Raw genomic sequence first — 10433 nt, forward strand, 5'->3', positions numbered from 1 at the left:
ATTAGTAAGTCTAGGGAATCTGACTTTAAAATACCCATTTTTTTTTTTTTTTGTAAAATACCACCTTAATGGAGTGTAGGCCACAAAAATTTTAAAACTTAAAAAGGGTTTTCAAATTTTGTTTGGGGGTGGCGTATTTTGGTTTTTCATTTCAAAACTTTTTGTCACCCTTAGCCTGTCATGTTTACTCCAGTAGAGTCTAGGTTAGTTAGTTACATAATTTAAATGTGCTATTGAATTATTTCATGAACCCCCTTCTCCCAAATTGTTTGGGGGTGGTATATTTAATTTTAGCACATTGTATGTTCATGTATTAAAATTGCATGTATAAATATCGAATTATAGAATCCATGGGCCTTGTTGATTAATTGGAATGCATAATGTAATTAGGTATCTTAATTTCGTGAAATTCCACTATTTTGCGGAATTTCAGAAGCTAATCCTATAGGAGCCACAATATACGCATGCTTGATTGTGAACTTATGGTATTATTTTATTTCTGTTAGAGTCCGCTTATGTTATAAGTGCTATTTATTATTTCATGTTATCCCTATAATGGGTGGAACTCATATAAGAGTTGTGTATGTTTTTTTTATTATATATATTAGTATAGATTAACCTTCTTTTTCAGGTGCTCCCATTTACAAGCATGTTTCTATGGTTCTCTCTATCCTTTATTTTCATTTCATACTTTGGGGACAAAGTATGATTTTTTTTGGGTGTTATAGAAACACGTTGTAAACATTTAAGCATATATTAGGTTGTATATTACACACTTTTCTTTATAAAATGTTAAAAATCATAAATATAGTTTATACCATACAATTAGTGATAATGGTATTGTTCCCATCTCCATGATGATATTAATCTAGAAATCGCACATAGTACTTGAATTAGGATTTAATTTTTGAAACTTAGATTAATATGTAGGTAATAATCATTGCATATTTTCATGAACAACTTGCATGAGCATCGATCTATGATTGTACTTGGCAGTATTTTTCTGAGACCTAGGTTAGAGTACTTAATACATATCCTGTGAGCATCTAGCCTAAAAGCTTCATAAGAGTGAAATATCTAAGTGATGACACAAGGGAGAAGTCAAATCCGAGTGGAGAAATCACACATCCACTTGCTGGATCACCATACCATATCCTAAGGGAGAATATATGCCCTCTTTGGATCGATATAGCCAGAAATTCTGACCTAACTATATTTTCCGCTAGTCGCCCCACTGAGCCTTTCATTGGCCTTTTCACAAACCACAAATCCTTTACCCAATAAAACAAAATAAAAATAAAACCAGCCAACCTATCTAGATAAGTCTGAGAAATAGGATGAGTGAAGAAAAGGGAAGAGAAAAACCTGTGTAAATAAAAATTAGTTAATTGCTTCAAAAGAAATAGAAAAAGAAAAGAAAAAAAAAGTTTCCATCCAAAGAAAAGAAAAATAAAATAAAAATAAAATAAAAAGTTAGAACTCCAAAAACAAAATCAAAGGAGTCAAAATCCAAAACAAAAAGGCTAAGGATGGAAACAAAGTGTAGAAGCAAAGTAAGAACAAAGTTTTCTCTAGTTACATAATATAAAGACCCTATTATCTCATACTTGTCTTTTTGAATATCCATTTCCTTCCTTCTTTAACCAACACCTACGCCCCGTATCACCTAACAAAAACCTCTAGCTCAATTACGAATATGTTGGTGTGATAGTAAGTGGTAGATGTGTTTGATCGACCTCGGCTTCCTTGGATTGTCATTGAGATTGTGAGGAAAAGTGTGCCCACTGCACACTAGAGTTAGTAAACTTGAGTGGAAAAATTAGAGTGTTATGTGTCTTGACACATTCCTTGTGAGAACCTATTTAGGCACGCTACCCAAAAATTTAAGAAACGGACTTACCATTACATTTCATAGCATAGTTCATTGTATATTTGTTTATCTTAAGATGATTTGATTATTATGCATGTATTAATTTAGGAGTTAGATTGATGATCCTTGTTTAACTGCTATTGAGATGTTTAGATATCTGAGATAAATTAGGGGACAATTACTGTTATTTCTTAGTCTTCGTAGTATAAATGAAGTTTGTGAGTATCTTCTCTGGAAAACTCTCATGAGGCTATAACTTGTCCACTAGGGAATTTCTAGTGGTTTAAGGCCTTATTGCATATGGTCAATGCAATCACATTCTGCAAAATGAGATTAGTTAGGACCACATTTTTTGCCACTTATATGTTTTTATTTCTCATCTTTGCTTGAGGACAAGCAAAATGCTGTTTAGAGGTGGTGTGATAAGCACCCAAAAGTGTAGTTTAAACCCCTTAATAGTATTATATTTAGGCCAATTATGTTTATAATAAATAAGATTTAGTATGGTTTACGTGTTTTTGTGTATTTCAGGTCTTGAAGCTGTTTATGTGCTTAAATATGGCATTTTGCATGGAAAATGAGTCAAGATGCTTTCTAGAAGAGTTCTATATTTAAAGCCCAAGAATCAGGAAGAAAAAACATTTTCAAGCCCAGTCAAAGTTGGGAAGTCAAAGTCAATTCGAGTAGAAAAAGGACAAAAAGCTATCAGAACTTCAAAAGGGCTTATCTTTGGACTTGAGCCTCAGAATTGGGCCTATTTTATGTCAAAACAACCGGCTCGGAATAAGATTTCTAATGAATCTGGCCTTGCTCCAATCAGAGCCATAAAAGTAGATAAAAAAAGGTACTAAAGTAATTTTCAATAGTTGTGGCCTCTTTAGACTTAACATAATGGACTTTGGGCTCACATTAGAGGCCCAAAGTCCCCATTTTTGGCCCATACAAGAAAATGTAACCCTAAACCTCTCCTATATAAAGAGGGTTAAGGCTAAACTTAACCCTCCTTCTTTCCCTTAGTCTCTAATTAGTTTAGTTTAGTTTTAGTTTAGTTTAGGGTTTAGACTTAACCTAATGGACTTTGGGCTCATATTAGAGGCCCAAAGTCCCCATTTTTGTCCCATGCACGAAAATGTAACCCTAAACCTCTCCTATATAAAGAGGGTTAAGGCTAAAATTAACCTTCCTTCTTCCCCTTAGTCTCTAATTAGTTTAGTTTAGTTTAGGGTTAGAATTAGTTTTATAATTGTAGCCTCTATTAGAACCTTTCAATAAAAGTTGTAGTTATTAATTCAATTCTTGTTTTTATGATTATGTCTTCTTCTTCTTGTTTTAGTTTAAGTAATCCAATGACACATGGCTAAAACCTCCATTAGAGAGGGTTAATGAAGCCATGTGAGGATGATTTGTAATTAGAATGGTTGTTGTTTTGTAAATAGCGTTTCAAGTTCGATTCTTATGATTGTTTAGAGATAAAAATCATAAGAGTTGAACTAAAGTTTAGAACCACAATCAAAGAGATTTGTGGTAGAGCGAAACTCTCATGCTAGTGAAACCATGATCAAAGATGACTTGGTATTCACTAGGGATCAATAAACAATTCGATGACTAAACTAATAGGCAATCGAATCGCATGGTGGATTACCCCTCTCTATATCTTTCTTCCAATCTTTAAATCTACTATTTTAGCATATTAATTTACTTTTTTCATAGTCTAAGATTACTTGCATTAGTTAATAGTAGTTTATTCTAGATTCGTTTACAAGTACGTGCAAACAAGAGTGGATAACACGATTACTCCCTTTTTCCTATGATGTTGAGAGTATTATAATAACTTGATATGCATGATTTAGTACTGTAGAAACACTATTTTTACATCTATTAAAATCTAGTTATCACTAGACTTAATGAGCTTTCTAGTGTGGTGTGTGTTATGTATTGAGAAACGTCCTGTGTAGGTCGACTGTGAACCTATAAGTTTGTATTTAGTTATAAATTATGCAAGACTTGTAATGGGAGGGGAGACTTATAATGCATTTTGAATGAAGTTATAGATGTTACAATGGTCGGCTACATTGTATCCTAAACTATTACAACCATGTATATATATACCTCTACACTAACATTACATAAGTATGCCATATTACATATATATCTTGTACGTACACCCCTTCTCAAACTAATGAAGACACGCAATCCGAGTAAAATCATGAGTTTGGCAACAAAATTAGAGAGCATAACTACAAAGCAAAGCATCGGCAACACAATCCATCACCAATAGTCGATCACCACCTAATGCATCGTGAAAGAACCACCACAATTCACCAAAGGAACCACAAAACCCATCAAAAGAACCACATGGACCAATCACAAGAACCCAAAATCCACAAGAACTCCGGAAGAGCACAATAACTCACAAGAACCCGGAAGAACATCACAAGAACCATAATAACCTTATAATCACAAGAATAACACAAGAACCCGAATTGAAAGAACCACAAGAACCGAGAAAAGAAATAGAAAAACCCCAAAATCGAAAGGAACCATAGAAAGAACCCAGAAGAACCATAAATCATCGAAAAGAACCACAAGAACCTCAAGAAATATCACAAGAACCAAGAAGTCAATAATTCAGAAGAACCATAAGATTAGAAAAAACATAAGAACCAGACAAATTAGAAAAACCATAATCATATTTAGAAACACTACACCAAAACTGGATATTAGTAACGTTCACTTGTTTTAATTCCTAACAGTTTTTTACCATAACAAAGTTCCTTTCACTGTATTACCATTAGAAATCATGATAAAGCATGACAATAATTTTTTATTAAAATTGAGTTAATTTGTAACATTTTTAGTAAGTTTTCTTACTAAAAATAAGCGCTACTGACTTGTGAATTGCTTTACTAAAAAAAAATTTGTGAATTATACAAGAAAAAACAAAAGAATTAGAAATTTGGCAATTTAGGAAAAAAACTCGGGCTATTCTAAGTCCCAATTATTCACAACTCTCTTTCATCAATTCTCACTCAAATCTACCTTAATAAATCTCTGTCAAATCTCATTCATTCTCGTTGTGCTCTATCACAGTCTTGCTATTGTTTGCTGCTACCGCCGTAAGTACGCCTTCCCCTTTCTCTTCCTTTCAATTACTTCTCTCTCGGTTTTTACTCCATTGTGATGTAGGGTTTGCTCGGTCTGAATTCTGGAGATAAAATTGTGCTCTAGTATGATGATGTTATGAAGTTGGACTTCAGAACTCAAGTTGATGGTATTAACTCAGGATTAAACTTTTTTTAGTATGCAATATGAGATGTTAAATCAAACCTATTATGTGTCGTCATCCATTATTAATTCTCATAGTTCATCTAATTGAGGAGAGGCTATATTTTTGTTGCAGTCTATCAGGATTATATGGCGGAAGTTTTCTTCTGTTGCTAATCAGACCTGATCAAAGGAAGGCTAAACATGTATTTAGGGGTTTTCCTTATTTTTTGGCAATTAGATATTTTATTTTCAGATTAATTATCATTGTTTCTATTCCTAATGTTTCTAGGACATATAGTTGATTGTGCATTTATAGTAGCCTTTAATCCCATGTTTGATCCGTTACTTGAGGCATCGCGAGAGGCAACCAATACTGGAATTAAGGTATCCTATTTCTTTACAGTCTTTGCATACAATTCTACATTGGTTGATAATGTTTGATCTTGCAATGGATTCTTCTTGAACACTTAAAGAATCATCTCATCCTTGCATATTTACTTACTTAATGAATGTTACACAAAAAACAACAACTAACATTTCAGTACGTAAAACCTTAGCCACTCAACCCATTTCTGTTTTATACGTTTTAGGTGTATCACTGCACAATGAATGCATATATGAACTTGGAATTAGTATGTAATACCTTTTCTTCTTCCAGTTTCTATCTCTCAAAGTAAACTGCATTGCATATTATAGTATTATAGATGGTAATTATTAAGGTTAATGACAACAATATGCTCATGCGTTGTAATTTATTCTGCTCTACATTAATGTCCATACATCTTATCTGTTATGTGGTGTTTCTCTTATATCCTGAAGGAAGCTGGACTAGATGTACGTTTGTGTGATGTCAGCGCTACAATCCAGGAGGTCATGGAGTCATATGAGGTTGAAATAAATGGAAAGGTCTTTCAAGGTACAGTTGTTATGTTTGGAGATTGTTACTGCACATTTCTAGTCGTTTATAGTAGATTTAAAATCTTAATGCCTTTATTACTTGCACTATGTATTTGGATGTTATTACGATAATACTTGGTGTAGTTCTATTTTTTCTTGGATCATTGAGCTGATTTTAGCTTTTGTTAAGGGAACTATTTAAAATCAATAATGATGCATACATAGAAATTATGTATTATCGGTGGCAGTGATTTGCGGATGAAAGTTTCCTGGGAAAAGAAATCCAAGCATGGCATGATGAGTATGTTCTTCTGTGTACAAACTTTGATTTGGGATTACGGCTCTCCTCTTCTATAATAATTTGAGGTACTATATTTTGTTGTTGGAGTATTCCCGCCATACGAGTTGTTAGCTTGTTATTAGGTGTTTGCTTACCCTATCTTATATCGAAAACCCCTTGGTATTCCTTGTTATGTTAAGTTTGTCTTGGGCACCTCAAGTGAAGTGGTAGTTAACATGGTACTAGAGTGGCAGATCTTGAGAGGATGTTCGTTCTGATATGTGTTTAGCGGGTTTGGTGAGAGGAAGGTCTTGTGTGGTGTGCTGCCCTCCATTGATTTTAATATATTACTACTTCTCTCTTGTGTGCTATTCATTTTAATATTCTAAGTTTGTCTTAATTGTCACTGGACAGGTATGAGATAGTATTGCTTAGGAAGCTTTCAATTCCAATATTGTTTGGGTTGCTACAAGAAATGGTATGCAAGTTTTTCTTAATCATTAGAATACTAATTTAATTCTGATGTTTAATTATTTGGTTCTTTGTAATTTATGCATCATGTATAAGTATTTGTTGGTAGTGCGAGTGCCACCTGGGTACCTAATTGATGAATCCTAGGAGACTGTTAGAACTTGGAATTGCTCAAACACAGAATATTCTATGAAAAATTTGTTCTTTCCAATGGACTGAAAACATTTTTTCCCCCAAATAGTCTAGGACTCTAAGAGTATCTCTTTATTGTATTTTTTCCAAAAAAAAATGCATCTTCAGCTCATTTATAGGCGCCTGTGTTTTCAACAACATTTTGTAGCATCGAAAGGTATTTTTTTCATGTTTGAATTTTGTACACATCAAACAAAGTTTTATCTTTAAGTCTTTGAATTTTTTATACATATAAGTAAAAGATTTGTCCTACTCTAAGTTTGATTTTTTTTTCTCCATTACAATTGTTGTTTTCATAATGTATGTTGTATCCACTGTTTGATGAGTTGGTTTAGTTATGTTTGAGTTTGATTTATCAAGTTTGAGTTTGGGTTTGCTTTGTATTATTGCAGAAATGGTAGAGTTTCATTTCAGGACTTTAAGATTTCATTATGGAGGAGAGCTTAGAGTAGGTTCAAAGAAGGGTGTGAGAGTGTTCAATTACGTGGGTGGGGATGTAGTTGATTCTTCTTTATTTTATGGTGATCATGCAAATTTTATGGGCATGATTGCATGGATCAAAGACCATGTTTCATGTCCTCCTTATCCTATAATTGAAATAGAGTGGGTTGATGGTGAAAATGTAAAGAAAATAACTTCTGATGGAGATTTGTTATACATGTGGGGTGCATTCAAAGCCTGATAGGAGTAATTATATTTATTTATATTTAAAGCTGACTGAAATGATAACTATGATTAGTGATAGTGATGGGGAGAGTTTCCACAATGATAGTAGCCCCCCAAGTGGTTACTATGATAGTGTTGACTATAATGAGAGTGAAAGAGGTTTCTGGGTTATGATGATGAAGAAGACTTGTATAATATGGAAGAAGAGGAAGGGGATGAAAGTGGAGGAAGCATGCCTATGCATGAGGGTAGAACATACAGGATGGGAGAAGTGTTTGATTTAGATGAGTGGCCTGAGGTGGAAGTATATGACAAACTTGAGAAGTTGACCAATGACAGTTCCCAAAAGCCCAAACTTTTAACATATAAACATGAGCTTTAGATAGTGGGGAACATGAACCACCACCACCACATGGGGGGGACCACAATAAAGCAAGTCTTGATAAACCTGAGGAAAAAAGACATAAAATACATCTTCAGATAGACAAAGGAAGGGGAAATATATCCAGATTGAAGGTATGTAGCCGCCATTTATTACATAATTTCAGTTCATAACTTCATTCAATTTATATATTGGATTTTGAATGTTGTAGATGCAATACCTCCTGATCTGAATAATGATGGTGTACATGTTGGTTGTGAGTTTCTGACCCTTTTTAACTTTATTTTAAGACTATTTTTAATTTTAATTTCTTTGTTAGTTGTGCATCATTAAGTTTGTGTTTGTTTGTTTGTAGGTAAGTTTCATAGGAAGAAAAAGATAAATGTTGATCAGATTGATACAGATGATATATTTTCAAGTTCATCTGATGAGGATTATGAGCCAGGGGATGAGAATTCTGGCAGTGATGGTGAAGGTTATGTGGGTTTGGTAGATGATAATGAAGTGCATAGTAGACAACATGCTGAGAATGAAATGCATGTAAATGATGATTTACTAACTCAAGTATTTCACAATACATTTAAGATACCAACTGATGAGGGTGTGGCTGATGAGGAACATGGCCTAACCTATATATGTAGGTAAAAAATGGAAGGATAGATATGAATGTAGAAATTACCTGAGAATGTATATGTTATCAAGAATAAGTTTGTGATTTGGTTCAAGAGGAATGATAGCAATAGGATTGAAGGTATTTGATTGAAGAAGGGCAAAGAAAAATGTGGTTGGAGGGATTATGTCAAGATAATGACAGATAACCACACCATGAAGCTCAGAGGTTTGACAGATGCACATTGTTGTGAGTCTGATGCTGAAAATCAGAATCCAATGGTTAATGCTACATGGATTATAACTCATGTTGAGAATGATCATCGGAGTTTTAAAGGTAAGGACATCAAGCCAATAATAATTACTAGATTTTAGGTGAGGATAAAGTACTGGCAGACTTAGAATGCATAGAACCTAACCATGGAGAGGATACATGGAAATCATGATTTGTCATATGCTAAAGTACCTAAGATGTGTAGGCAACTGTTACTTTCTAACCCTTGAAGTATTGCAAAATGTAGTTACTATACCATCAAAACTATAAGAGTTTTGATTGTTGTTGTATATCTTTCAAGGCTTGTATAGATGGATTCATAACAGGGTATAGACCTTTCATAGGACTTGATGGGTGTTTCATAGGACTTTGCACTTGATGGTAATAATGGGTTATTTCCTCTAACATTTTATGTTTGTGGCTCAAAGAACACAAAAACATGGACACATTTCTTGGATATTATGGCTCCACATATTAGCAGGCACCCTGCAAAGTTAACCATTATTTTTGATAGGCAGAAAAGGTTAATTACTGTAGTTGCAACTCATTTCCTTCCCTACAACTAAAAGGTTCTGCTTTAGACACATGATGAAGAACACGAAGACCAAGTTTAGAGGCCTGGAACTTGAATCATGGAATGCTGCAAAGATTTTCTCACCATCTGACAGCCCTAGTTTTGGAGTTAATGGAGATGGGTAGAGAATATGATGGATGATGAATGATGGATGATGGATGTCGTTGACCAAAACTATGGAGATCAAAACCTAATTATCCCTCTATAAGTAAAGAATGAGTATGATATCATTCCACTTTTAAGTTGTATTATGAATAAGGACATGATTGGAAAGGGGGTTTAAGAGATTAAAAATAGTGGTTGTAGAGATTGTAAATTACTAATGCTAAGCTAAGCTAAACTAATGATTTATTCTATGAGAGAGAATTCAAGAGATTTGAATCCACGGATACCTTTGATTTGTGACCTTCTGTTTAATGGTTGTTCTCACAAGTAGACTACAATTAGGTCATCAAGCAAGTGTTGATGCCTTCTTGGACGAAACCTCCTTAACACTTATATCTACTTAAGGTTGGTCCTATGTTTATGCTATTAATATCTTCTTTCCTTTTATGTAAGCTCGGGCAACCATTCAATATATTACTGAAAGCAACATCAAGGAGTACTTCCTAATTAGGCAGTCATTCAATGAATCACCACTTAAGGCAAACACAAAGAATACTTCTCCTAGGCAGCCACTCCCTGAGCTATCTTTCTAGGGAAACACAAAGAATACTTCCCTAACACTAAAAAACTATACTACTAGAAGAAAAGTAAAGAACACTAGCATGATATTAATATTGCAAAACATAAACCCTATTCTATACTTACATCCCCTAGTGTGGGCAATGGAACTAATAACTAAAAACATAAAGAACTAACTTGATTGGAAAACACCATGAACCAGAAGAATCACCAAACCCTAAGCACCGACTTCATCTCCTCCCTTGAAGGAGAATATCAGCCTTCCCT

The sequence above is a fragment of the Coptis chinensis genome, chromosome 3 (genome assembly GCF_015680905.1).
Source record: "Coptis chinensis isolate HL-2020 chromosome 3, ASM1568090v1, whole genome shotgun sequence".
In the NCBI taxonomy this organism is placed as follows: domain Eukaryota; kingdom Viridiplantae; phylum Streptophyta; class Magnoliopsida; order Ranunculales; family Ranunculaceae; genus Coptis; species Coptis chinensis.